The following is a 27213-nucleotide window of genomic DNA, read 5'->3' as shown; positions in this document are numbered from 1 at the left end:
CAAGAATCTTAACTGCTGGAGAAGATAAATGCAGTAGATTCCATTTAATGGGTCCTCCGGTTATTTGGGGCAGCCGGTTAATTGGGACAGATCTTGAAGAACAGAACCCAATAGAGGAATATCCCACAGTATTCTCCGCTTAGTTAGGACTGTATGTCGCTTTATTGGGCCATGAGTTTTTTTGTTTTTAGAATACTGTTTTTTAATATTTTCCTTCATTGATTTATTCTTATTTTTCATAAATGTTCCTATTCTTGCCCTATTTTGAAAGCTCTTGTTGTTATACTGTTCGCAAGAGGATAGGACTTTTCTTTATTAGAACTTAGTAAAAGTCATTCATTCAGCGTCGCCCGAGACTGTGTAAAATATTTTTAACTAAACTGTTATAATTCTTAAAAATGATAATAAATTAACTAAACTCGCTGATTTATTAATCAAATTAATAGTTTAATAAACTTATGTAGCATTATAAACATTCTTTAATCTTATTTCTATCATTTCAACGTTTGCGTATGCCCCTATACATGATAGTTCGCCTAATTGGGGCAGCCGCTTAATTGGGGCAAAGCGCACAAGTCCCGATATGTCCCAATCAACCGGAATATACTGTAATAAGAACGAGATTTAATCGAATCCTTGTGCCAGTCTTTAAACTGAACTTTAACGCCAACGCCGTCGCTTTATCCACCATTTACCGTGTGCGTTTGTGAAACGAGTCCCTCTCAATTCTATTACTATTTCTTAATAATAATAGAATTAATAATTTTTTATTCCGAACGCAGGTTCATTCTTCAGGGTCATATTCGCAGTTTGGCAATGAGTGATCACTTTGACGTTCTCGGAACTGGAGTCTCTGTTAAATATCGCGATCTTGTCATATAAGTAAATGCCAAGGTCTACTGAGAAAACAATCATAGTCGCGACATATCGGCGCGTACAATTTGCATAATCTGCTATCTGCATAAGGACGCCATGTTCCGAAAAAGGCTCGAAGAGTTACTTCGATACATCCTGCAACTCATCGAGATTGCTGATAAATGAGGCAAATCTGACTTTGAATGCGCTGAATGGATGATACAATGCTTAAAACGGTTGTGGAAAAATGGTTCTTTTGTTGATAAAGTATTCTCGGGAAATCAGCAGGGTAAGGTTGAAATTGCTGCCAACGTTTCAATGGCCAGAGAAGGCCATTGAAAAGTTGGCAGCAATGTCCATCCTTACCCGGCTGATTTCTCGTGAAGACTTTATCAACAGCATTCGCCGGGAAAGCACCAAATCCTTCTTCATGGTCATTTTGGTTAGCACTGCGTCTTTGACCGCCGGGTTGGTCGAAGACGATACACAGTAGTCCCAAAGAGATATAAGCTAGCAAAAAGTCATTTTTTGACATTGGACGACAGTTCTCTTTAAAATTATTCTTCGCCATCAAATAAAGTGATTTTATTCAAATCTAAACAAAATTCTTCAAAATACCCTCAATCTAAATCAATTTATTTAATTAAATATGACTCATCAAATACAAGGAAGCCAAAATTTTAGTAAAGGTATACCTAGTGCTATTTCTGATTGGAGTAGATCGACAACTATGCTGATTGTCGCAGATTCGAATCCCATAATTACCATGTCGTAAGTTTTATCCTGGCTTTTAACTACAATTTATGTATCTTTTGCCTTAAAATTATACTGTTAAATATTTTCTTTCGATTATCTTATAATATTTATGTTATCTATTTTGCTCTTAATAAAAAATGCATTCCATGTGTTTTTCATCGAGAAAAACCATGTGGATTGTTGCTTTTTTATTTTAAAGAATGGGAAAATATATCGCGAGATTTGGAAGATCACGTTTTTTTATCTCTTGGTGTAATTACCACTTCACCTATGTTAATATTTTATACTAATCCTAACAATTGCATTTCTTAAATTTTTAAATATAATTTTGAATAATCGCACGTTTATTGGGATTTCAATTGCAACAAAATGTTATTATAACGGATTTAAGTGAATAAACTGGCAGTTTCTATTTATTTGTGGGAAATAGAAAAATATATATTAGATAAGGCATAGTTTTTTATAATATATATTTAATATTAATAGTTAATTTCTTGAAATCAAGGTACTTAGAGCTAATAAAAAGGCCCTTAATAAGGACTATTTATTACAATAGAAATAGAATTTTCATTAAGTATGTATTCTTTAGCTACCATAGTATTTGATTTCCATTCATTTCTAGAAGTACAGATAATAAAATAACTCCGTTGCATCTTTCCACTGAATGTATTTTTTTCTTCCTTTTGAGCAACGTATCCTCTGGGAAAATATGCTCCCCTGTTTTTGCGGTAACAGTAACTTCCTTACAAAGGATTATTTTATTCCTGCAGTCACTTTTTGAGTCCCTGGATGTTCAAGTCAGGTTAAAAGCAATTCAGTCCCTCAGAGAATCGAATACAATGTTACTTGTGCGGCTACGAGAGTAAAGATGATCTCCTTTGAAATACGTGCCCGTATTAAAAACAATACTGCACTCAATTCCAAGTTTAAACGAAGTCCACCGGGACAATAGCGTCGTTTCAGCTCTCTTTGCAAGTGCATCGTTGCTTTAAAAATATTCTAGACATTCTTAGCTCTGAAAGCAGCTTCTATTGCTACCAGGAACCACCATTTCCCACACTGAAAAATAAATACTCGAATTTAAAGAAGGAATTATTCTTAATGGCGGGATCGAAGAGGTGATACAAGTAAAATATAGATGATCTTCTTATCTGCCTGAATCATCATTGAGCATCGTTCGTGGCCGAAAATTTGCTGTGATTAAGAATATATTTGCAGTGTTAGCATAGAATATGTTTATTTCCCAAGATGGTATTCTGTATTAAAGGGTATAGGACGCTGTTCATTTCAAGAGGATATTTTTAATGCGATATCTTCCTTTTGAACCTATTTTTTATGTATGCATTAAAAATATCGAGTTTTAGTCTCTCGTTTTGGTATTTAAAAAATCATTCTTCGCATTAAGAGTACAATCCCACGTTCATTCACGAAGTTTGCATTACAGTTTGTGCGATGTCGACAAGAACCAATGTATATTCAATATTTATCGATTAGAGTATTTATGTTGATATCCATTCCAATAGAAAAGTGAACGCATTTCCACTAAAGGCAATATTAATTGTAAGAAGAGAACCCGAGTGTATGGGATATTCAAACTACATTTAGAAATATGGGCATAGGTAAGGAAGAAATCAGAATAGATAGAGTAAATTACGTCATATAATCGTAGCAAGGAATAGAAATTCCATTCCAGTGTCCGGTACCTATCGTGGATACTCAGAATGTAGATACGAATTCAGTTATGAACACAATCCCACGTTCATTCTTAAATGATCGTGGGATTTTGTACTTGACCGAATGAAATTAAAAGAGCTTCTATTTGGCGTTTAATAAATCATGCAGTGCAGCGCTATACACAAGGCCGCCTTCACTGGCCGCGTTGGTGTCAGAGTTAAGTCTTCGCCTGCCAAACCGAAGGTAGTGGGTTTGATTCCCGTCTCAATAAATTGCCCGTATCCAGGATACGGGCGTTTGTGATCTTTCTACGTTATTGTTTGTTGGACTCCCTCGCTGTAAATGCCTTATAGTGCTGTTACGGGGCGGTGAAGTTGAATAAAATAAATAAATTTATATAACTGATGATATCAAGTTTAACAGTGGGAAACCTTTCCGTTATAGAAAATGAAATAAAAAACCCGAGCCGTGCTTTTTTAACCTTTTTCATCCCAGTGCTGCTTCTGGGATAAATTAAATTTCAAGACTTCTCAACTTGAAAATATGCAAATTTTTCACTCAAATATAATTATTGTGGCAGGTACATATTTCGCCGTCAAACTTTACAGCACAAGGGAACAGGTAAATTAAATCTTTCCTGAACACAGCTGAAAATGCATACATTTTTAATGTTACTTAGAAGCAACACTGGGTTATAACGGGTTAAATATATTAGTGAACTAACAAATTTTAATCTTTCATTTTCCATATATTAATAAAGTTATACAAATGCGAATTATTTTATGCTAAGGGTTCACGGTTGGGATTGTGAAGTAAAATGCAGACTGGAAAAAAGCCTTTATAAAATAGAGACGATGTTTTCATGCGATCATCAAGAGTTTGGTTTTCGTGGAAGAGTGTTCGTGGTTTTTACAATTCGGAGGGGGAAGTGATAAAAGCTTTTCTCACTTCTCGCACCTCGGCGATTCTCCGGAAGTTGGGTAAACTCGACGGGAGATCAGGGGCAGTCGGCAGGGCCCTGAAATCGCCAAGAGTGGGGGGGGGGGAAGGAAAGCCGGAACTCCCAGAGGCGATTTCGGGGACGCCGCGAGAAACTCACGCAACTTCCGGTTACTCCTCCCGTGTGAGGGTGAAATGCTGAAAACCTCCCGAAATATTCATCGATTTGTGTTCCTAGAAAGAAGGAGAGAGTGACTTCTTATCTCATGCCATACGTACGACTCTCGTATGATTGTAAATACAAGGTGCGGCGGCATAACTTTCTTTTTCAAAATGGGTGCAATTCAGTCGGTTGATGTCTTAGCGGAGCGCCATGGACGGAACCAAGGACGGAAAAAAATTAACTAATATGTATGGAAGATGACGATCATAGAAGATAAAGAAGGTGGAAGAAGATAAAAAGATTTGACAGCTTAAGCATTTATTCGCACGGAGAGCAATTTCCAATTTTACTAATATTAAGAACTTCAACCACATCGTCCCTCACATCATGCAAGATATTCTCTTGAGACGGGTTTTCAGAGTAGTATTGTGATGTCGCAACCTTTATTTGCTTCTCAAACAATAATAGTCATCTATAATCTATGGAGCTTTAGGGCCGTATTAATAGTCGACCCCCAGGGGTCCCCTAGCTCTAGGTATCCCCTTACAGTCCCCCACGCACGAATCTGGTATTAATAGTCGTCCCCTAGGCTGTAGGGGCCCCCTTGCAGTCCCCTACAATGGGAGCGGAGCGAGCCTTGCCTTGCGACATGTGCATGAAGCGGAGAAAACAGGTACTAATGGAATTGTAAGCAGAAATCGTTAGTTGCTTTCGTATTTTATTGACTTCATGTTGCTGTTTGTTCCAACATGTTCGTTGCTGTTGTGCTCTCGTTAAAAAGTTACTCATTTATGCCTTTATTCACCTCCATATTAATTCATACCATACCATTTATTCACCCTGGCACATTGCTCATTCGCCCATTCAAAAATCGTTTCGTTTTCACCCATTTTCATTCATTTCACCATTTCCCTTTCACCTCAACCTTTTCCTGTGTATTACTTCGCTGAATATACGTTCATATTTTCCCTATTTACCCGTGATATGGTATCTTTGACGAGGATGGACAGCCTGGATGCCTTTGTTCGTCGTCTCGATAGATTGGCGAACCAACATCTGAGATTGAAGAAGTTTTACGCCCGTGATTCGGAAAATGTATTCGATTTTTTTTTATAGATACAGAGTTCCTGCAGCGGTACCGGTTTCCTAAGGAAACAGTGAGAGGGTCTCTGCTTGAGATGGTGCGGCCTCATTTCGTCGGTCCTTAGTGAATCTCAGGTTAGAGAGTGTATACGAGGTTCAATACATCTGTATGAAATCATGCGTAGGACAAACTAAAAGGGCCATACAATGCTGAATGAAGGAACATGCTGGAGCACTGAAGAATAGACAAAGAGGGAAATCAGAAATTGTTCAACATGTCTTGTCAGAGCCAGGTAATGAAATCAATTTTGATAAAGCAAAAATCTTGGCCAAAGAAATGCAATACACCGTAGTAGAATAATCAGAGAATCGGTGTAAATTACCAAAAGACCATAAAATACGAATCGGGAAGACGGTTACACCCTTTCCAGCACCTTGAAACGCTTGTTTCTGGACCCCAGAAGGACCCTCCTACCCGTATGGGGACCAATCAGCGACGGGCAAGCGCTCCCTCAATCTGGCGCCACCGTATGAACAACGGGCAATCAGAAGCACTCTCCATATCAGCCTGGCTTGAGGACACCTAGAGCACAGTTGTTAAAACGTCGCCATCAAAATGACAGCGTAGACGGAACCAGGAAATCTATCCAACTACGTACTAGTTGTATTATTCGATTTTGGGAATGCAATTACTTAAACCTTTAAAACACAAAGGCCACATTATCTGGTTTTTATTCCGCTACATTACCTCCTCAGTCTCAGTTATCAGTGTTTGCGCCACAACAAATTTGTATCTTGGAGCTTTTGGTCACCAGAGCGAATGAGGTACCTTGACCTACCACTGTTCAACTTTGTAGTCTATTATGTTTTTTGGCTGTTGCTAGATGCCAAAACTTGTTCCAAATCCATTTCCCTTAATAACAGGCACCGATTTCCTTATGATTCAGCCATTATCTCATGCTTTCATGATAGGTATTTCACGAGTTGAAGGAATAAATTTATATGCAAATTTTAAAAATTGTAAATATATTTTATAAAAATAAAATTTACAAATTAGGGGTCACGTTTCCCAAAAACTATTTCAATTGTGCTTCCGCCAGCTTTCTAGCAGCCACAGCTTGCCTCAGTGTATCTTTTGTTATTTTTTCCTTCTCCAGGGATCTTTTTATCTTCATTTCATACAATCTTCGTAAATAGTTCCTCTCCTCTTCCATCATTTCCAACCTCGCCCTTAACTCCCTCTCAGCAATGCCCATGGAAGTATTGGCTGAAAGCATCCAGGAAGCAATTATAAATTAACAACAATATATCATATATCATTTTGTAGGAAAAAATAAATAAACACAGCTGAATGCATGATCATTTTTTAATTTTTTTAATCGCCGAAAATGTAGCATTGCGACTTAAACGACACATTTTTTTCTTAAACTTTTATATTAAAATATCGTTTAGATGGTTATAAATTTTATCCCACAGCCTCCCAAAGCATCTATTTAAATAATTTTCGATAGAATTTGCACCGAGTCCAACGGCTAATATCATTTAAGTTAATAATGCAATATTACTAGCTATCAAAACACTAGCACTATTTACCCCAGCTAATTTTCAAGGCATATTGAGGACTATTATTCATTGTCATTAAAATTATCAAATTCACATCTAATCACACCAAAGAAATTAATACAGCAATTAGCAAATAATTCAAGAGCAAAAAAAGCACCCGCATTTCAGAAACACCGTTTTTCAGGCTCAATAGGCAAATAAATATGCGCCCGTCAGCACGTAAAAACTCATACCGTAATACACTCCACATATTACTCCAACCCACATTACTGGATCCCCTCAGAATGAATGCACATTTTACTTTCTTTACTTCAAATATTCTGTTGCTAAATAGGTACGCTGCAATCTCATTATGAAATCGACAGAAAATGCTGAATCCGGCAAGGCGAGGATGTTTTCTTCAAAATTGTATTACCGACTACGTAAAATCAGTTAACTTGCAAATAAATACCTGAAAGAGACATCCTAAACTTACCTTTACTTGCATACTCTTTTTATTTACCTTTTCAGTTATTTTACATCTCTTCTAACAACATCGCGGTGACAGTTGAACTCACTCCGTACAGATAGCCACGCCTTCTTCTTCACCTCGCATTGAACGCTGTCCGTTCAATGCGAGGTTTTCTTTCAATGGAACATTTGTATTTTTCAATCAAATCGCACAATATTTACTTCTCCGTAGCTGAAAACGAAGCATTTCGCGCCGGCATCTCAAGTTATTTGTTCAAAAACACTTATAAAAATAAAGTAAATAAACACCTCTGTTGTCGCTACGGCCCGTAGTTACCACGTTCGGAGTCCCCTTACTAGGGGAATCCAAGGGGACGACTATTAATACCGATGTTGAAGATTCCCCTTGGAGTCCCTTGGGAAGGGTGCCCCTGGGGGACCCTCAGGGGAACGACTATTAATACGGCCCTTAGTCTCTCTCCTGCATCCAATATGGCTCTCTTACTAACAATCCCTTATTTACTCCCCCATCACCATAGCGCCCTCAACTCCCAAAACAGCAATATAAACATAAACATGCATACAAATAAAAATACAATTCAAACATCAATGCATAATCCAAGTACCATGGCACAATTAATCACGCCGAACATCACGGACGCGACGTTAAGGAATATAATATCACCCCAGTGTTTATTTTTTAAGCGATATAAGAAAAATCTGGGAAATTCTCTCCCCCCTCTTTTCGCCTCAGGCAACGAGGAAATAAATTTTCATCATTCAATTAAGTTATGCTATTAATATTGAAGACATTTACAAGAATTTGGGCGCTTCTACGTGAAATATAAGCGCCCAACATACTTTTGTCCATACAGAACGGCCGTTCCCACCACTGTGCGTCAGTGGTCTCGTTCGAGAGGCGTGACTATGAAGTTTTGTTTCTGCAAAATATGGTGGTTTCCTATAATTTTTTATTGCCTAAATAGAAAGATTAATATTCCTGCAGTACATATTTCATGCCCTTAGATTTTTAATGACGATTTCTATTTTCCGCGATTAAATTAAAAGTGAAAAATTTCATGCGCGCGAAAACGCGGCGGCTAAGAATGAATGCTGGGAAAATCCCGTGTGAGGTCATTCTGATTCCAGTTTCCGCCGTGTGAGGCCACCTTGGTGCGAGGCTATGAAGGCCGCAATGATGCAGGCTGCTAGCAGATAGCAGAGTACCCAGCTATCAGGTAGCGCTTGGTTTTAATATGGATTATTAATACCCTATCAAACGAAGGAAACTTTCACACCATAGGCAATTTTAATAGGCGATTATTAAGAAATGTTTCCCTGAGCTCTGTGCCACATACATTCATTGGTAATCTCTGACAATGGCGAAAATGCTGACTACTCGTATAGCATCTAGTGACGTCACGTTGAGTGGCAAGGCATGGGCGCCAATCTGGCCTTTTTCAGGTGAGGTTAAAATTAACCATTTACATTCGTCTAAACTGGGATTCCTAAAACCAAATAATTTGTATATTATGAATACACTAATGTTGTGCAAGGAATCGCAATCAATGCCTTTCGTTTTCTTTAATGAAGGAAATTACCCTACTTCATCGCTATCATGCGTCATTCGTCGGCCCTCACTTCAAGAGCATAGATGGTTGTTTTGAGGGAACACTTCCCTGAGCGCTTCATCTCAACTAGGGACGATTTGTAGTGGCCGCCCTTCTCTCTCGAATTGGCCCCTTTTCAATTTTTAATTCTATGGAATTTTCTGATATCTCATGTTTTTGTGAACAGTCCAAGGGCCCTGCAAGCTTGGAATACCAAAGCTCGGAAATGATAAGGAGACTTCGTTGACTTCAACTGATTTATTTCGTCCGTACGACATTTTTCGAACCATAGAGGTCATTATCAAGTACGACAAATTTGAATGGTAAGCAAACATATATACTCCTTGAAGGGGATGGGGGATTTCAATTCTGTACATGTATTTATGTAAGAAACACAAAAAAGACTACAAGGATCCATTACTATTGCCTATTTTTCCTATTCATGTGTTGATATGTTCTAACTAAAACTTTGGCGTTTAATTTCTTGTCTCATAAATAATATTTCCGGTTTGCTAGGGGCTACCATGTGATAGGAAGGCTTCGTTCATGGACTTCATTAGTAAATATAATATGTTAAACGCTAGCAGAAATGTGCGATTTTCAATATTTAACATTTTAGCTATTGTGTATTATTTCATTTCATGTTTCAATTTTTATAATTCACTTCTCAGGATTAGGTTTAACATTTTAATTTTAAATGAATATCAGCATCTGAAACTATGATATCAGCAAATCGTTCTCAATAAGCTCGTTCGTCATTGATATCCATTTCTATTTTCCTAGTTTTCATTACGGACGTTGCTTCTTCTGTGTATGTGCAATCGGAGAAACATGACAGGCGATGTTAGGCAACCTTGCTGCACACCCATCCGTATCGTTGCTTCTCTCTTGATACCGCCACGTATGTTTCCTCGCTTTCATTGATACAATTGTTGTTTACGAAAAATCTCAGGAAGACGTCATAATTCACGCCTCGCGTAGCCTTGACGATTTGATCATGCAGCCCGTTGGCAAGGAAAGGTTTCTCATCCCACATACATTTTGGAAACAATTTTTCATCGGTCTCTCGGGAAGGGTACCTTAACCTAATCAACAGTCACTTTCCGATAGTCTAACCTTCATCCGCCTCATGGAATTTGACATTCTCTATTCCGCGAAGCAGAAAGAGGGAAAAATGTGAAGTGAATCTGCGTGAAATGTGCCAAAAAGAAAATATTGAAAAGGGCGTCATCAGCCTCTTTAAATGTTAAGGGAGACGAGGGAAGACGAGTAAAAATGTGGGGACGATATATGTATGACCTTAAAAAGAGGTCGCCTTTAATGCCACGCCCAGGGAATGGCTGGGAGGGAGGAGGAGGGGGTTATAGGGGATAAAGGGGGGGTCCGGGGGTGGCCGCTCGTTGTGACGCTGTGCGAGGACTGTGGGAGTAGACGACATTTGTGGAAAAGGGTTTAGAAGGGAGAAGAAGATGAACACTTGCAGGAAATTCAGAGAGGTGGTTGAAGCGTGAAAGTTCCATAGGGCGATATAAAAAAAAATTTCCAAAACCGTATGCTGTATTCTTCTTCGCCGTGCTTTTTAGTGTAATAAAAGTAATGATCTCCATATATCGATGGATAAGTTCTAACAACACGTATCTCAAAATTGGGCCGGTCTGAGTTAATGCTGCTTATACTGTTTATAAAAAATGAAATTCAAGCGAAAAACATGTCTTTTTTTGCAAGTGTATGCTTCTTTTTCAGCTTTATGTATTTTTGGTTTTTAATTGCAATTAAGATTATATGCAATTAAAAAATTAACCGTTTATTTTTTCTCCTTAAAAATTGCTATTTTTGAGAGACGTGTTGTTAGGGCTTGGCCATCGATATTTTCTCTCCCAAATGTCCATCGAGTGTTGCAAGGAGTGTGGGATGCAATCACCAGAAGACTAGGCTGATGCGGTTTTGTAAAGCATCGCGAGCTACGAATATGACACTCAGGGTAAAAGTAGGTGGCGAAAAGATTGAGGGGGTAAATCAATACAACTATTTGGCCAGCTCATTTGAGGAAAACGGATACAGCAGATAGGGCATCAGGGAGAGAAATGCGCTAGCAGGGGAGACGGTGAAGAACAGGAAGGAGCCTATGTGAGGATATTTATGTGGGGATTTAAAGGTAAAGATAGAGAAGAGTCTGATCTGGAGTGTAGTAGACTGATGAGTCCTTGTATGCACTTATTATTCCTAGCTGTATCCACTCCTACCTACAATTCCTTGAGCGTGATATTCATAGTTGTACTGTTTCTGATTTGCCCAATAAATTCAACCGATGAGCGGAGCATAGGCGCACATAAACTTTTGGAAACTACCTAGGATTCATAATTTGCTTTACACTAAAGCACTATCTTCTCTTTTCTGTTATCCTACATTTTCTGTTGGTGTTATAACCCAAAGGTTTTTTGACAGGTGAGGGCAGAGCTCACCATAGACTAAAGAGTGCAGTAGTAATATTAGTATTCAACGCTTTACGGTGCGGAAACATGGACACTTACTATTGGAAGGACTGAAGGCCTTCGAGATATGGGTGTGGATAAGAATGGAGAAGGTGAAGTAGACAGAGAGGGTGATGAGCTACGAAATGGTGGGCTTGGACGAGGGAAGAAATACTATAAAACGGAACAAAACATCCATTTGTAACTTATAAATAAATTTTTATCTACCACTAATTTATCCTAATAATTCCGATAGTACGCGTAGCAAATCAATGTGAAACTTTCTAAATAAACCTGGTCATCATAAAAGAAAAGACTTCATGAAAAAGAGAATACAAATTTTTATAATTGAAAGATTTTCGAATACATATATATATACGTACTATCTTATTGCAAGCTAAACAATTATATATAATTAAGAATTGCAGGACAATATGTTAAAATACCAAGCAGTCAGGAAATTAGATTAGCAGAAGCCGTCATCAAGGGTGTCATTCATGAAAAATAATATCCACGTAAATATTGAACACCATTAAATAAGAGAAATATCAACGTAAGTATAAAAATTATTAACTATGTACCATAATAAATGTAAGGGAATAAGTTTTTACCGTAGGATGCAGTCATAGTAAACAGTTGATGTTTACCCTACACATTGATAAATTTGAAAACCTGGCTTAATTTAAAACACTATTAACTCGTACTACCCCGCAAGCCGGCTCCGCAATGTGTGGCGGGGGTGTTAGGACACCAGCAGTTTACAAATAGAAAGGAAATGCTTTAACAAATTTGCGCCCAGCATTTTTATAGAAGTCATTCGTTGTTCGGGGCACAGGCAAATTTCTATGCTCATCCGTTCGGCAAAATATCTCTCCAAATTTTTCATTTATAAGGGACTTGCGCGAGTACCAAATTAAACCTATCAAAGATGAATTTCTCCGTGAAAAAAGTGTCTAATTTAAATCTATAGTAATAATGTGAGGAGGACGATTCGTTTTCTCCCGCTTGACGTCTTATTCCGTCATCATAAATAGTTTCATAGATGTGAAAACAGCTTTTAATACCATATGATATAAACCACACGCAATCATCGGGAATCCATTAGAGTTTATGCCAAGCCATGACTTGCTGGCCATTCGGCTTAAATTCAGAGTAGTAGGGCATCACTAATAAAACTTTGGGTGAAGAATCTTGAAAGATACACCTGGATTTAAAATGTCTAACACAAAAAAAATATAATTTGCATTTTACGTTTACTGTTACAAAATATCGACAATTTCAGAGATGATTATTTGAAGAGTTTTTGAAGAGCATATTGATTGAAGAGATTGAAGAGTATCTGCTGTTAAAGTCATTTTCAATTCCTTATCTTTGATTACAATTGTTATTCTATGTCTTCACCGAAATTTAAGGTTAATTATGGAAGTCATTTTTGAAACTAAAATGGTTAGGGCAGTTATGAAATCATGGCAAGTCTTTGATTATGTAATTTAGCCTAATTTATTGTCATCTTTGGAATTTTTATTGCAAAACATGGAAGCATATATATATTCCTTTTAGTCCCAATTTAAATTTCATTTCAAGCAGAACGAAGCTAGTGAACTAATTTGTCCCCTGTTTTTCTTTGTTCTGCCGAAAAAAAAATATCACGATAATACTGTACGCAAATCACATTAGTGCCATGTTCTTCCAAATAGTTAAGTTTCCAGATGTAATTTAAACTTGAATTAATTTTGACGGAGAACTCTGGAAGATAGCTATGGGATGGTTAGCTGGTAAAGTTTCCACATCCATGTAGATTTTCAGTGGGGATAATTTTTCCATCCACAACATTGTCCATTAAAATACTCTTTTGCGAGAGGGATTTTAAAAAATGCTATTTTTTTAAATTCTGGAAAATATCCCTGAGTTCCTTATCACTTTGCGGTAATTATCGGCGCCAGCAGGATATAAAATAACAAAGCAGAAACACTGTCATTATCCATGATTAAAGTCGTGGCAAGAAAAACAAATTTAAGCTACCGAAACATTGAGTTCACGTACCTTGTTTTTACTAATGCATATTTAAATTAAGGAGTACACGAAAGCAATCACTTCATTACAGAATACCGATAATGAACTTCGCAAAAAAGGGTCGAAGGAATGCATCGATTTAATTCTAAATCGATGCATTCCTTCTAATCTATCATTAAATGTTGTGATGTTATCAAAACTCTCTACATAAATGTGTATATGTATGTGTGTGTTCATTACTGTCTAAGTTAAAACTTATATTTTTGTGTTATTAGTATTGAATATTTTACATTTTTTGTATAAATATCTACTACTTGTTAGCCCAGCAATAATCTCCATAATGCCTTATTTTTGTCAAAATGCCTTTTATTAAGAGCATGACATTTCCTGTATTATCTATTTTTTGCTCTCATAGGTTTTACCTAGAGCATAATAAAAATATTCTATTCTATTAAATTCTACTTGGCTGCAAACATTACTTCTGTAAAATGGTACCTAAGCCTAAGCATAGATTGAGTGAAATGATGGCCTACTCTAGCAATGAAAACGATTCGAATCACAAAATGAAAAAAAAGCTAGAATTATATTTATATGTATCAAGGGACTTGAGATTCCTTCATGAATAATTGCCTCAATCATTTCCATCCCAAGAGCCTTACAATTGGCTCTCCGCGGATTCCACGGCAAATGAGGTAGTCTAGACTCGCAAACTGAGTAAAAGTTTATATTCCACGATAGAAAAAAGGGGAGAACCGAGTGTCATTTCTTCCACCCAGCTGCGGTACCATGAATACAGGAGAGATGTGGAAAGGAGAATTTTTTCAGGGCTTTTTGAATTCGCATTTTTTCTCTTGGAGCTCAGCGAGGAGAGGCTGGGAGTCGGAAGCTTATTCTAACGAGCGCGGCGCGGGTCAATAAAAAGTTGATGAAAAATGCAAATAAAAAAATCATAATACTCCGCCGCCATTCCTCGATTTTGCATTACTTTCTGATCTTTTCCCTGACTTTCTCTTTCCCAGCATTCAAACCTCCTCTCCCAGTTCTATGCCACTCCAACAACATAGCTCACTTCTATGCGCCTAGTCCGGTGGCGTATCCAGGGGAGAGCGGGGGGGTCCGGATCCCACCCCCCCGAAATATGAAAACAAAATTTCTTTCCTTCATTAAAGAAAACTAAATATTGATAAATCAAGAAATTTACAAAATATTTCTTTAACAAATTAAGTTTTATCGATTATGAAAAGTAATAAAATTAGTTTGAAACCCTCTTATTAGTACACTGTTTTTAAAAACTTTCCCCTCAGGTTTTGGACTAGGAACGAAATTCCTAGCTATGCCAATGGCCTCGTCTGCGTATTCCCTTATCGCATAGTTAGTACTAAAATATTCTTCCGATATATACCCGGGGTGCACCCTGAACAGGGCACGCGGTTATGGTGGAGAAATGAAATTCTGACTCAATAAATCGAGGAAAATGATGTAATTTGTGGTGAATTGAGCGTACAACGACCGTCTTTTAAGTGGAGCCTACACAAGGAAGAATTTTCCATTTGTTAAAAACTATATTACGTCATTTAGGGTTTTCCGGATTTCCCACCAGGTTGAAATACGCCTTCATCCTCTTTCTAAAAAGTACTAGGGTGGGACTCACTAGGAAGAAAAATAAATTGGCTTTGCGCACTCTTCCACACACTTAAGGGGGAAAAGGTACGGGTGGAACTACGAAATAAGATTGAAAACCAGCTATATAGGTAGGAAAGATCACCAATATAAGATGAAATGCCGGCCTTATTTATAAATAATAATAATAATTATAATAATAAAATGATAATGTCATCTCAGCTACCGGTATCGTCCCAAAACATATGCAAAACAGTTTCAAAATACTCAACCTTCATCTATATACATGCATCAAATTGCAAAAGACTAATAATTTCAACCTGTCATTTCACGAGAAAATTTCTCAACGCAATTCAATAGTAGAGTTACTTTGGTGAGAACCCGTACCCTTTACACTTAATAACTCAGTAAAAACTGAAGAACATTTAAAGGGGGAAAAATAATGATAGTAATAATAACAGCAATAATAATAAGAACAATAACAATAAATATATCCACCAAAGCCTAGCAACTACCTATGGACTTTAAAAAAATACTCCACCATATAACAAATACCATCCACCCGCCGTACTAGAGACAGATACACACATTTCATACTGGGACAGACCGATACTTAGAGATAAAACCATAGATTACAATAGGCCTGATATTTTATTGATCCTCAAATTACAGCAAAGAGCAAACATAGTCGATGTACCAGTGCCACTAAATCACAATGTTGATTCTACGGAAAGAGAGAAAACACAAAAATATCAGAATTTGGCCGGTGAAATAAAAAATATTTGGAAGTTGAAAGACGTCAGCATTCACCCACTGATAATCTCTGCGGAGGGTGTCTTGTCTAAAAGATTCAAAAAAGAAGTCAAAGGCCTGGGAATTAAAAAACAACTGATTAACCTCGGAAAAAAGCTGTTTTACTACAGACCTGCCAGATCGTGAGAAGATTCCTGGGTCCGGCATGATCGGACAGTGTAGGATAGGGTGAATTCTCTTCCTTAGCATCCGAGCCTAATCCTAATTTGCCCTAAGGATATGTGAATATTACCGTCTGGTATAACCAGCAGAGAAAGTGCATGAACTAATAATAATATCCAGAAATAAAAAATGGTCTGAAATAAATGCTGATGCTTTCCCGGCGAATGATTTCTCCATACTAGCGAATGTATCAAGCTTCGACTTGGGGCTCATCCTCAGGGTTTCTGAATGTCGTTTTATCCGTTTATGCTTGAAGCCATAAGCAAATAAAACGCTTCTTCTAAGTAAGTAAACGTAAGCCCCTTCCTATGGAAGAGCAGAAGAACGATTGACTTATTATTGAAGTATTCTACCGATTTAGGTAGGTTTCCGAGGAGTATTTGGAATATTCTGGCAGTTTTCCTCCCTTCATAGACTTCCCTCTTAAATATTCAATAAGACCTGCTCGCTTTCATTCCATTAAAAATCCTATTATTTTCCTTCCTCTCTCTAATTTACCCACCATTCTACCCTCCAACACTGTTTTCAACACCCCCTCCCCGCTCAGCACACCCTCCATTTCTGTCTCCCCGTATCACACACATACTGTCTCTCCTCACCCACCATGTCCAGCACTTCTTCTCACGTTAATAAAGGTATTTTTGAATAGGAAAGAGCGGATTCTACCCTATAACATTGTTGTCTACTGGAAGAGCAATTGATTGATGATTGGTGATCGAATTGTTTCTTCTTAATGAATCATAAGATCTTTGATTCATTCCTTGATTCAATGAACGGATCAATCTTGAAAAATCCGTATTAGTGTATTTACATGAAGCATTTTGCCGTTCACCCCGGCCTGTATCTTATCCCAACTTGAACATACCTCCCCGAATCACAATATGGCCAACTCTATTCCTATTCTCTTCCTTCCTCTCCCTAGTTTACCCAACATTCTACCCTCTAACACTGTTTTCAGCATCCCCTCCCCGCTAAGTACTCGCTCCGTCCATACCTTCTTTCTCCTCCGTATCTCCTCCAAAAAGCTGCCTCTCCTCGCCCACCATGCCCAGCACTTCGTCCCTCATCCTCCTCTCCGTCCACTTCACCTCCTCCATTATTCTTTACACCCACATCTCGAAAGCCTCCATTCTTCTCTCGTCCTCCTTCCTAAGTGTCAATTTTTCCGCGCCGTAAAGCGCTACGCTAGAGATCAGACTCTTCACTAGCATTTTTTCTTCAACTTTTACAGAAGGATCCAATCTTATGCTCCTTGTTGATGTTTATGAAGATGGGGAGGTTAGAGGTTGTTGACAACAGTCTCTGAGGGGAGAATGTTGGAGATTTTTTTTTTAAGGGGATGGCCAACTAAGTTGTCCCGTCTTCTGCTTAAGGTTTTTAGGAGGCTTCTCTTTTCCCCCACTCTCCTTAGCACTTCCTGATTACTCATACGGTCAATCCATTTTATCTTCATCATTCCTCGGTAGCACCACATTTCGAATGGTTCCACTCTTCACCTCTCCGCTGCTGTCAACGGGTGTAAGGGATCAGCCCTAAGTGAGGATTGAAGAGGGAAGTACATAAAGGAAGGGGTTGTCTTACAAAATACTTCTAAAATGCTCCAAGAAAACATATCTCAATAGGTAGAATACTTAAATAATAATAATTCAATTGTGTACTGAACTGCCGTAGCCTTCGCAATAACTTTTAGTAGGAAATCCACGAGAACTAATTTTTTATTTCTGCAGAAAATAGCTGGATGAAGGCTCATTTAAACCCGTTGGAAAACCCGGAAACACATAATCCATGGCGTTATATCGTTTTATTTTAAATGGGCGATTCTTTATTTGAGTAGACTCCTCTTAATGGTCGGTGTGGGTTCTATTCATCACAAATTACATCGTTTTCCTCTAGCTATTGAAAGGGAGTTCCATTTTTCCCTCCACAACCGCCCTGCCCTGTTGATGGTGGTCCCGGGGTGAATGGAGGTGGTTTGTGCGTGTTGGGAACGCGTCGGTGTTTGGTGATGACGACTGGGAAGGGGCGGAATCGGAAATTCAATGGAGGAAGATTGTGGGTTGTGGGGGAATGGACGAATCCATTGCCGTGGAGAGAGAAGAAGGAGAGAGAAGGGACACGTCCGATTAAAAATCGAGGATCGGGGAATTATGAGACGAATGCTAACTTCCAACAAGTTTACCTTTATTTAGTTCAAATTTCAGTCTTTAGTAGTATGGCTAAAGTAGGGAAACAAAAGCCGGAAGAGTGTGAATGCATTCTGTTATCTGAGGAGCAGGATAATGCGCGACGGGAGAAGCAAGAAAGAAATTATTATTAAGGCCGCTATACACGGTGAATGATCGTGCGAATGATTATGCTGAATTATTCCGTGATCATTCACAGGATCATGCGAGCAAAACAGAACGTGCTCTAATTTTCACTGAATGATGATGCGCATGAAGGTTCATTCGCGAATTGTTCCATCATATACGATGAATGATCATGCGCATGATCATGCTGAATGATCGTGCGAATGACATCATTCGCCGTGTATCGCGGCCTTTAGAATAGCCCAGGCCAAGAGAGCATTTCACCAAAGGAAAGTGGAAATGCAAGCGGGAAGTTTAAACATAGAGGTAAGGAAACAATTTATCATATACATTTAGAGTATGCTTCTCTATGGAAGTGATGCATGGACAATGACTGCCGCGGAGAAATCAAGAGTAGAGACCTTCGAAATGTGGTGCCACAGAAGAATGATGAGGATGGAATGCTTCGACCTAGAGAGTAATGAGGAAGTCTAAGAAGAGTAGGAGAGAAGAGAATCCTCATGAAAACCTTTATGAGAAGGCGGAACAACCTTATAGGCTACAACTTGAGATATGATAGCCTGATGAAATTAATCGTCGCGGGACAGGTGGATGACAATGACGGAAAAGAAGACCTCCAATAAAATATTTGGAACAGGTAAAGAAGGACGTCTAAGAGAAGATATACGTAGGTGTGAAAGGATTAGCTCACAGGAGGACTGAGTGGAGAGCTGTGACAAACCATTCTTAGGATTGTTGACCAGTGACGATAATGAGCAGTATGGTATTCGTGTTAGTGTATTTTTGTGTCCCACAGTTGCATCTTATGTCCCTTTATTTGCTCTTTGTGAAGTAGGCTTTTTATTCGTTTATATTATTACTCATCACCAGGTGATAGCCTACTAGTAGCAATATGTATTAAATAAATTAATGAATGGGAGAGAAAGAGATTCTCCAGTATTAAAAGGTTAGCAGATAGGAATAGAGCTACGTCAAAACAATCTTACGATTTTTGACTTATGATGATGAATGATAAAGATGATGTGGTATTAGTACCAGAGACGGTACACATCGATTACTGAAAATTTCACCATAAATGTAGTACCTTTACCGTAGTCAACGTCAGGGGCGCAGCTAGGAATTAAGGCTGGGGGGGTTTAGGTGCAACTAATATCGGGGTGTGTGGGGGTATGGAATACCCACCAGGATAAGCGATAGGTGCGAGATCAATAAATTGCGGAATTTTAGGGTAAACGGTTCAAAATGGTGAGTTTTACGGCTTTCTGAGGGATATTTTATTAATCCTTACACTATTCTATTAGTAATATCAATCCAATCAAGTAAAATGGATTAAACCTAAAAATTTCTCTGAGCCCTGGGGGGGTTTTTAACCCCCAAAACCCCCCCCCTCGGTGAGCCAGTGGTCAACGTTGCCTGTATTTTAAATTTTATGAACTCTCCTTTTAATTTTTTATATGTTTCTCAGATATACTTTTTTCATTCTTAAGACATAGGGGAAATGTTGAACAGGGTGTAATTTGCCTACATGTAGCGATATATATTAAAGAAATGAATATGGAGGAGGTAATTGGTAAGGCATCGGCTGTGCGTGGGAGTTTGGTAAGATTGAAAAGGGAACGTTTGAGAGGGAGGGTGAGAAGGGGTTGGAGTGGGAAAGGGGACGGTGTCGACGAAAAGAGAAAGGGAACTGCTTTTGGGAAAGGGGTTTGTGCCCTGGCGACCCCGCGTGAATGTATGATAAGGAGAAATAAACACAAAAAGAATATGGAGTAATTTTTCTTCTTTCCCTCTTTATGTTTCAAGACGCAATCCTTTCACCCACATCAAACCTTAAATGCTGGAAAGTGAAATTTTTAAGCTCTAAAATATATAAATTAATTTTTTTGAAGAATTTAATTTTTTCAGGACCCTTTTCAGTTCTCAAAGGCCACTTCTACGTATTTTTTGTTAGAATATATTTTGATTTCAGTATTGAAATTAAGCTGCTCTTCATAGATCACTAACGATTCGACTGCTTGAATACGTCATCAAAACCGCATAACATCTACATTTACATAATACCCTGAGAGCCACCTGTAATGGCCGTTTTACACGGGGCACGTACTTGCACAGTCTGACGTGTACGAAGGCGTAGTCGAAATTGCATCGTGTTAGAGCGGTGAATTGCTAGAACATATGCGAGAATGCGTGGGTGCGAGATGACAAAATAGCCTGTTCTAATTTTGTTCATGCATTCGCGCAATTCCACGCCATTTTAGAAATTAATGCAGTTATAACCTGGGCAATTCCGTGCCCCGTGTAAAACAGCCTTAAGGGGTTCGGCAGGAGATGACCAATCACCAGAATGGAGATTGCAAGAGGATTACTTCATGCAAACCACATGGTCATAAAAATGTAACACATACTAACCAATTATACTTTCACATTCATTCTCAGGCAAAAATAGCCAATCAATCGTGAAGACAATCCGCCTATGAGGCTAGAACATGCAAAACATGCTGGTAGAAATGCTAGAAAAATTCAGAACCATAACCATGCGTAAAGGATGCATGGTCTGAGATTAACAATAGACTTCTTGTGATTAATCCTCATGCCAGTTGCGGATCTATGGGGGGAGAGTATATGCTTGACTAAGGGTCCCCCCACTTACAGAATACTTCTTAAATACTCCAAGAAAACATATCTCAATAGGTAGAGTACTTAAATAATAATAATTATATCGTGTACTGAACTGCCGTTAACTTCGCAATAACTTTTAGTAGGAAATCCACGAGAACCAATTTTTTATTTCTGAAGATAATAGCAGGATGAAGGCTCATTTTAACCCGTTTGGAAACCCGGAAACACATAATCCATGGCGTTATATCGTTTCTTTAAATGGGCGATTCTTTTTTTGAGTAGACTCCACTTAATGGTCGGTGTAGGTTCTATTTTATTTATATGCCCTCACTGGGTCGAAACACACACCAGATAAAATCGAAATTTTTGGAGGTTGCCACATGTCATAAAAGTATTTATGTATATTTTCCGATATATTTACCAGCTCCAACGAATTGAAATACAAATTAGCTCTAAACTTAGAGGCTATTTTATACGCTTTTGAAATGTTACAATCTAGTGCTATATTTAGAGAGGGGCTAGGATGGGTTACAGCACCCCCTTGGCTGTTCAATGTAAACAGGATAGAATGGTAACTTTTCGGACCCCACGACTTCTGGGGAGTTACAACCCAATTAGACCCCCCCTGTGGATCAGCATTCCATTGTTTAGAGGTCAGCAATTGAGAATATGCTCCGAAAAATCGGAATTCCGAAAAGTCGTTCAGAAGTCAAGCGTTGTAGGAGAAAGGGGTTGTGGGCCCTCATGGACGCTTGAGAGAGCTCACCTTTCTTCGTGGAAAAAAAACTCATTCCGGGAAAGTGGGGCCCGGAGTCCACCCCTTTGCGTTTCCTGCTCGCCCCCGGAGAATGCCGGAGAAAGGATGAGCTTACCCTGGGAACGAGAGAAGGCCTTGCAGTGGCCTTGGGGCAGTTCATGAAAACCCTCTAACCTCCCTTTGATTGCCATTCCCATTTTCCTTTCACACACAGCCCCTGTGCCCTGTTTTCCTGGAAGGGAATTCCATAAAACTTGTTTACCATAAATCTTTCACCTTTTTCCTTGGTCAAGGTCTTATGGCCTCGATGAATTAAAGAAAAGGGAAGCAGAGGTCATTCTGGTCACCGTGATCTTCATGCCTACACTGACTGAATGTGACCGTTTGATACAGATTTTCAATACCGGCAGTCATCGTTTTCTAAGTTCAGCGAAGTAGCTACTTACATGTACTTTCTGGACGAAAAGTGTATTCTTTATGTATTATTATATAACATAAAGATACCCCGTGTTGGGCAGAATCACAGGACACAAAAAATATATAAAAAACACTCACAGTACTAAATTTTCGATGGCGCATTACCACCTTCCTCAGAGTTAGGTAGGAGACTGTAGGTGGTAATGGGCCACCGACAATTTAGTACTGTGAGCGTTTTTTTATATATTTTTTGTTTCCTGTGATTCTGCCCAATCTGGGGTATTTTTATGTTATTTACCTCGTCGAGGAACATTTCGAAGTATCTATTATTATTATGTATTTTTATTTATATCAAATTTATCGCAACACTAAATCCATGAATAAAAAAGGTACATATTTTAAGTGACATGTAAGTGCAGTCGTATTTAACCCAATCTCTACTCTAATTAAATTGAATTGGAGAGGCAGATTCTTTGTGAAGATCACTCTTAAGAATAAAGAAGAGTAATTTGCACTTTTCCACATTTAACATTTATTTTAACGGAGTCTTGATAATGCTGCAATGCAGGGAAACATGTAGACTCTGTTAAAATAAAGTATTTATGTGGAAAAGTACAAAGTACTATTCTTTATTCTTACAATCTCTAAATGCTGAAAATGACTGATTTGAAAATTTCAAACTTTGAGATTTTTCATAGAATATCATTTAGTTCCTTAAAGAAATTATTGTGATAATAATGAGGGAATAGAACTATAAATTTTATACTTTCTTTTTAAATACTCATGAATTTTCTAGCAGGCCACCCGGCATTGCTCGGGAAGGATAGTGCCTAAAGATGGAGGAAACTTGGAACTTGGGGTTTATGGTCACAGGCAGGATTTTTACGTAAAGGAACAAAGCTGCTATGAGGAGGGCATACATATGTAACAGCAAACAATGAAAAAAAACTATTTCCGTATATCGCTCATGGGATTAGCTAAAAAAACATTCTTATGACGGAGGTATAAAAACTGAACACAAGTTTAAGTAAAGAAAAGCGTGGATTATCGATTACACAACAGGTTCCTCTGAAAATACTAAAATACCGCCAAATTCTTTGGGTTTCAAGAACTTAACTATTACTACCCAGGTAGAACATTAACGTTTAGTATAAAAGGGTATCTAATCCTTGTCTGTGATCTAACTTTCGTAGAATCATGAATGTATATTATTTATAAAAAAATATAAATTAAACCTAAAATTTTGGACAATAATAAAAATGAAAATAACTACTACTAACCAATAATAATCTTTTGACTCAATCGTATAATCGCGGATGCTGGCACGAATTTATCGAATCCTAATAATTTGCTGTATCTAAGTTAACTTAACAAACAATATTTTATGCTGCAAAATCTCCCTTTTAGGAAGCCAAAAATGGTATAAAAAAGAAGGAAAAAGATTATTCAGCAAGAATAAAACTCACAATAATTTGTGGTTTACAAAAATATAATTATTTACACCATTACTATAATAATTTTAAACGAAAAGAAAAACTAGTAATTTTCGAAATTCCATAACATTGATAACTATGTATGTCCGCAGGTGCGTAGACCAAAAACACCGTGTGAATGCATACCCCAGCAAAAATGTTTGTACCTAGAGGATTGGTAATTAATTGTAGAATCATTTATGCTACGCTTCCCTTAATATATAGATTTATTATTCAAAAAGACTGTTGAAAAGGGCGCATAAATGCATGATGACGTCACTACCCCATTTGCCCTCTGCTATTCGTGTTCAGCATCCGTCCCGACCCACGTGTAACCAATTCCCTTTCACTTCTTCATTCCAACCCCCCCTCCTCCTCCTCTTCTCTCCTCTGTATCTCTTTTGCTATCTCTCTCTCTCCCTGTTGTGGCGACGCTGTTGCGCCTCGCGACGAAGGACCTGAAATTTTTCATGAGGTGAAGGTTGTCGTTCCAGGCTTAATTTGGTGGAATTGCATGATTCAATTTATTTTTTCAACATTAGGAAAGAAGTGCAAAAAAAAGTTTAAGCGTCATCAAAATAACAAAGTTGCTCTGAAGGAACAAAGGAAAGACATATCATTTTTTAATTTTTTTTTCTCAAACCACCGGATTCAGCTCTTATTGGCTATTTTATTCCGGGGTATTCAACAAATTTAATAAGTAAACGTGCACGAACAGCTATGTCCTGAACCGGGAAAATCTACCCAGGCAGGACTCGAACCCGCGACTTATTGTTTGGCAGGCGAGGACGTTATCCCGCCGCCACCGATGCCGGCATAATGCAAAAGTAAAATAAAAAATGTAAGGGATAAGGTGGCTTGGTCCTGCTAAGCCTTTAAAGGTTTGTCAGCAGGTGCCGTTTTTAAATTCACTGATCGGATACAAGTTCAACGATTTGTATAGCATAAAATAAAGTTTATCTTATTTTTTAATGATAATCATCCGAAAGACAATCGAAAATAATTTACAACACGATAGTTGAGAATAAATAAAATGCAAAAGTTTCTAAAATATAATTCGCTTCTTACAGAGGACCCAAGAAAAAAACTTCCCCTCCCCCCAATACCCAGAATGTGCGAAATTTCTCCACATTTTTATACAAATTTTAAGAAATACTTTGAATAACCATTTAACAAAATGATTTGAGAAAATGTAGGTGAAATTCCCTTCAAGCAGTTGTTTATTTTGTTTTTTAAATGCTTGATGTGTAGTGCTTATTACCAACAATATTGTTTAAAGAAGTGATTTATGTGTGAAAACACACAAAATAGGAAATGAACTGTCCAAGATAGTTTAAGAAAAAATATCGTTATCTAATCAATCGAAAGAACGATGAAAATATATTTATAATATCGTGACATAACTATGAACTCACTAAATAACTACTTAAAAGGATTTTTCCATATTAAAAAAAAACATTTTTTTATTTTTTATATGTCTCTGTTAAAACGATAAATTGGCTATGATAAATTAAGGGACACATTTGGCCGAGTGGATAAGCGTGGAAATTTCCCCACCCCTAAACATAAAAGACTTAAATAAATGCTTGGAGGAACTTAGAGAATTTCTTTTTTACTTTTTAACCGGTGGTGTACTAACATCCCCCACCGCACGTCTATTGTGGCGATTTGCGAAGTATTATGTATTCGAAACCTATCATTAATATGATTAGTAATCTCGTCTCCAAAGTCTTTTCTATTTCGATGACTATGTTTGGATACAAATTTTCGCATTGACTGCATCGAATTATCGGAATTCTTGGGCTTAATTAGTGGTAGAAAAATTTACTTATTTATCCTTTACAATGAAAAGTTTTGTATTCCTTTTATAGTATATTTTGAGATGTATTGTAAAATACTGTGAACTAGCTCTTTAGAAAATATTCTAATAATTATTTAACATTTTATAATGAAAAAAAAATTGTATTTAGTTGAGCGGCTCTTCTTAAGTCCAAGAATTAAAATTATAAAAGCGTCGGCAATATGAAAAATTGGGTGACGTTTGACGTGTAAAATAATTCCGCATGATAATGTTTTGTGACGTGTGGTTTAGTTGTTAAATGGATCTGGTATACCTTCAGAGTATTTAATTTATAATCATCGCTCAGGTTTTATTAAATAGGTTAGGATAGAGCTATCTCCAGCGTAAGCCACAAGCCTGTAAGTGCTTCAGTCAGGTGAGGATGTGAGTTTCTTTTCCCTGATCGATTGGCGATTTGTTGATTACCATTTGCAGTGTTCGATGGCTACACCCTAGATATGAACCCGAGACTCTCGGAGCAGTTGCCTATCTTTCTAACCACTTGGCTCTTACGCCGCCTAAAGTACAATGGAATACAAATTCATATTTTTCCGTGCATCGCCTACTTCGTATGTATCCAAGGAGCTTTGAACGCGAGCCTCGAAAGTTTATTTATTTTTCATAAATTTAAGGATTTATCAGCATTTTCTTGTCTTGAATACGTGAACCTTTAAAGGTCTACAGAGTCGATACGGGGATTTATGACAGAGGCATAACCATCCACTTTCCTTACGCCAGAAACATAAAAGGGTGGATAGGTATCCTATAAATAACCTTTTTAAGCCAATGTTCGTCAGCATGGACTCTTTTTATCACCTAAGGGAACGGGAAAGGCGAGGATGCCAACACTCCACGCGAGCCCTTTCACTCAGCTTATGTATACTGCATCATCGGCAGGTTGGCAATCCTGTTGAAATCAGCTGACGCAGCATGGAAGGGCATTGATCGATTATTTAAATAATGGCCGATATACCAAGCCTCTGCGTTCCGATATTGCGAGGGATAAAATGTCCGGAAGAAAAAGTTCTGGCGGAAAAAAAACAGGTTTAATGGTGCGAATAAATTTCTAATGATTCCGAGAAAACCGTCAAGCAATTTTCACTCGTTTAAAATGTTATTTGTCGCCGACATGTCCAAGGATGACTCGTTCGTCGTCATCAGGGTAAGAAAATTAGTTTAGCGATTACGTACACTTGAGCTCATATCTAATTTTATTCTCTCCCAGAAATGTCACAAAGCTAGTAATAATTGAGTCTCGAAGTTTCTCTAACATCCACTTTACCATTCATCTTCAGATTAAAGAAATGAAATTGCGAATTTGGGTTAGTGCGAAAGACTAAAAGCAGTGGATTTTCGCTAATTCGAACTGGTGGAATCCGTACAAACACTTAATCCGAATAACTCCAGGACGAAATTTTTAGAAAGAAAATCCTATCATTATTTACAGCATTTCTTTCCTTTAATATTTAGCCCGTAAACGCAGTACAATAATTCCATTATGTACGAAGTATAACATATACAACGTAGTTTATAGTTTCAACTTTTTAAACCCTTTAAATACCTAACTAACTTACCAACTTATTTTATTATTTTTTGCATATCCTATTAATTTTAAAACTAAATTATA

At 37.8% G+C, this 27213-nt stretch overlaps 1 protein-coding gene and 1 long non-coding RNA gene across 3 annotated transcripts in view; one reads left to right on the top strand and one right to left on the bottom strand.

Moving 5' to 3' along the window:
- Window positions 1-27213, top strand: part of LOC124167585 (myosin-I heavy chain) — a 506524-nt gene that overhangs the window by 263559 nt on the left and 215752 nt on the right. The gene's annotated exons all lie outside the window — the stretch shown is intronic.
- On the bottom strand, window positions 6476-7950 carry LOC124167586. The gene is made up of 2 exons (XR_006866733.1): window positions 7536-7950; window positions 6476-6737 (listed from the first exon to the last, which is right to left on the bottom strand). It is a non-coding gene; the product is annotated as an uncharacterized LOC124167586 (long non-coding RNA).

This window comes from Ischnura elegans, chromosome 11 (genome assembly GCF_921293095.1).
Source record: "Ischnura elegans chromosome 11, ioIscEleg1.1, whole genome shotgun sequence".
NCBI lineage: Eukaryota > Metazoa > Arthropoda > Insecta > Odonata > Coenagrionidae > Ischnura > Ischnura elegans.
This window is presented reverse-complemented; position numbering and strand designations above follow the sequence as displayed.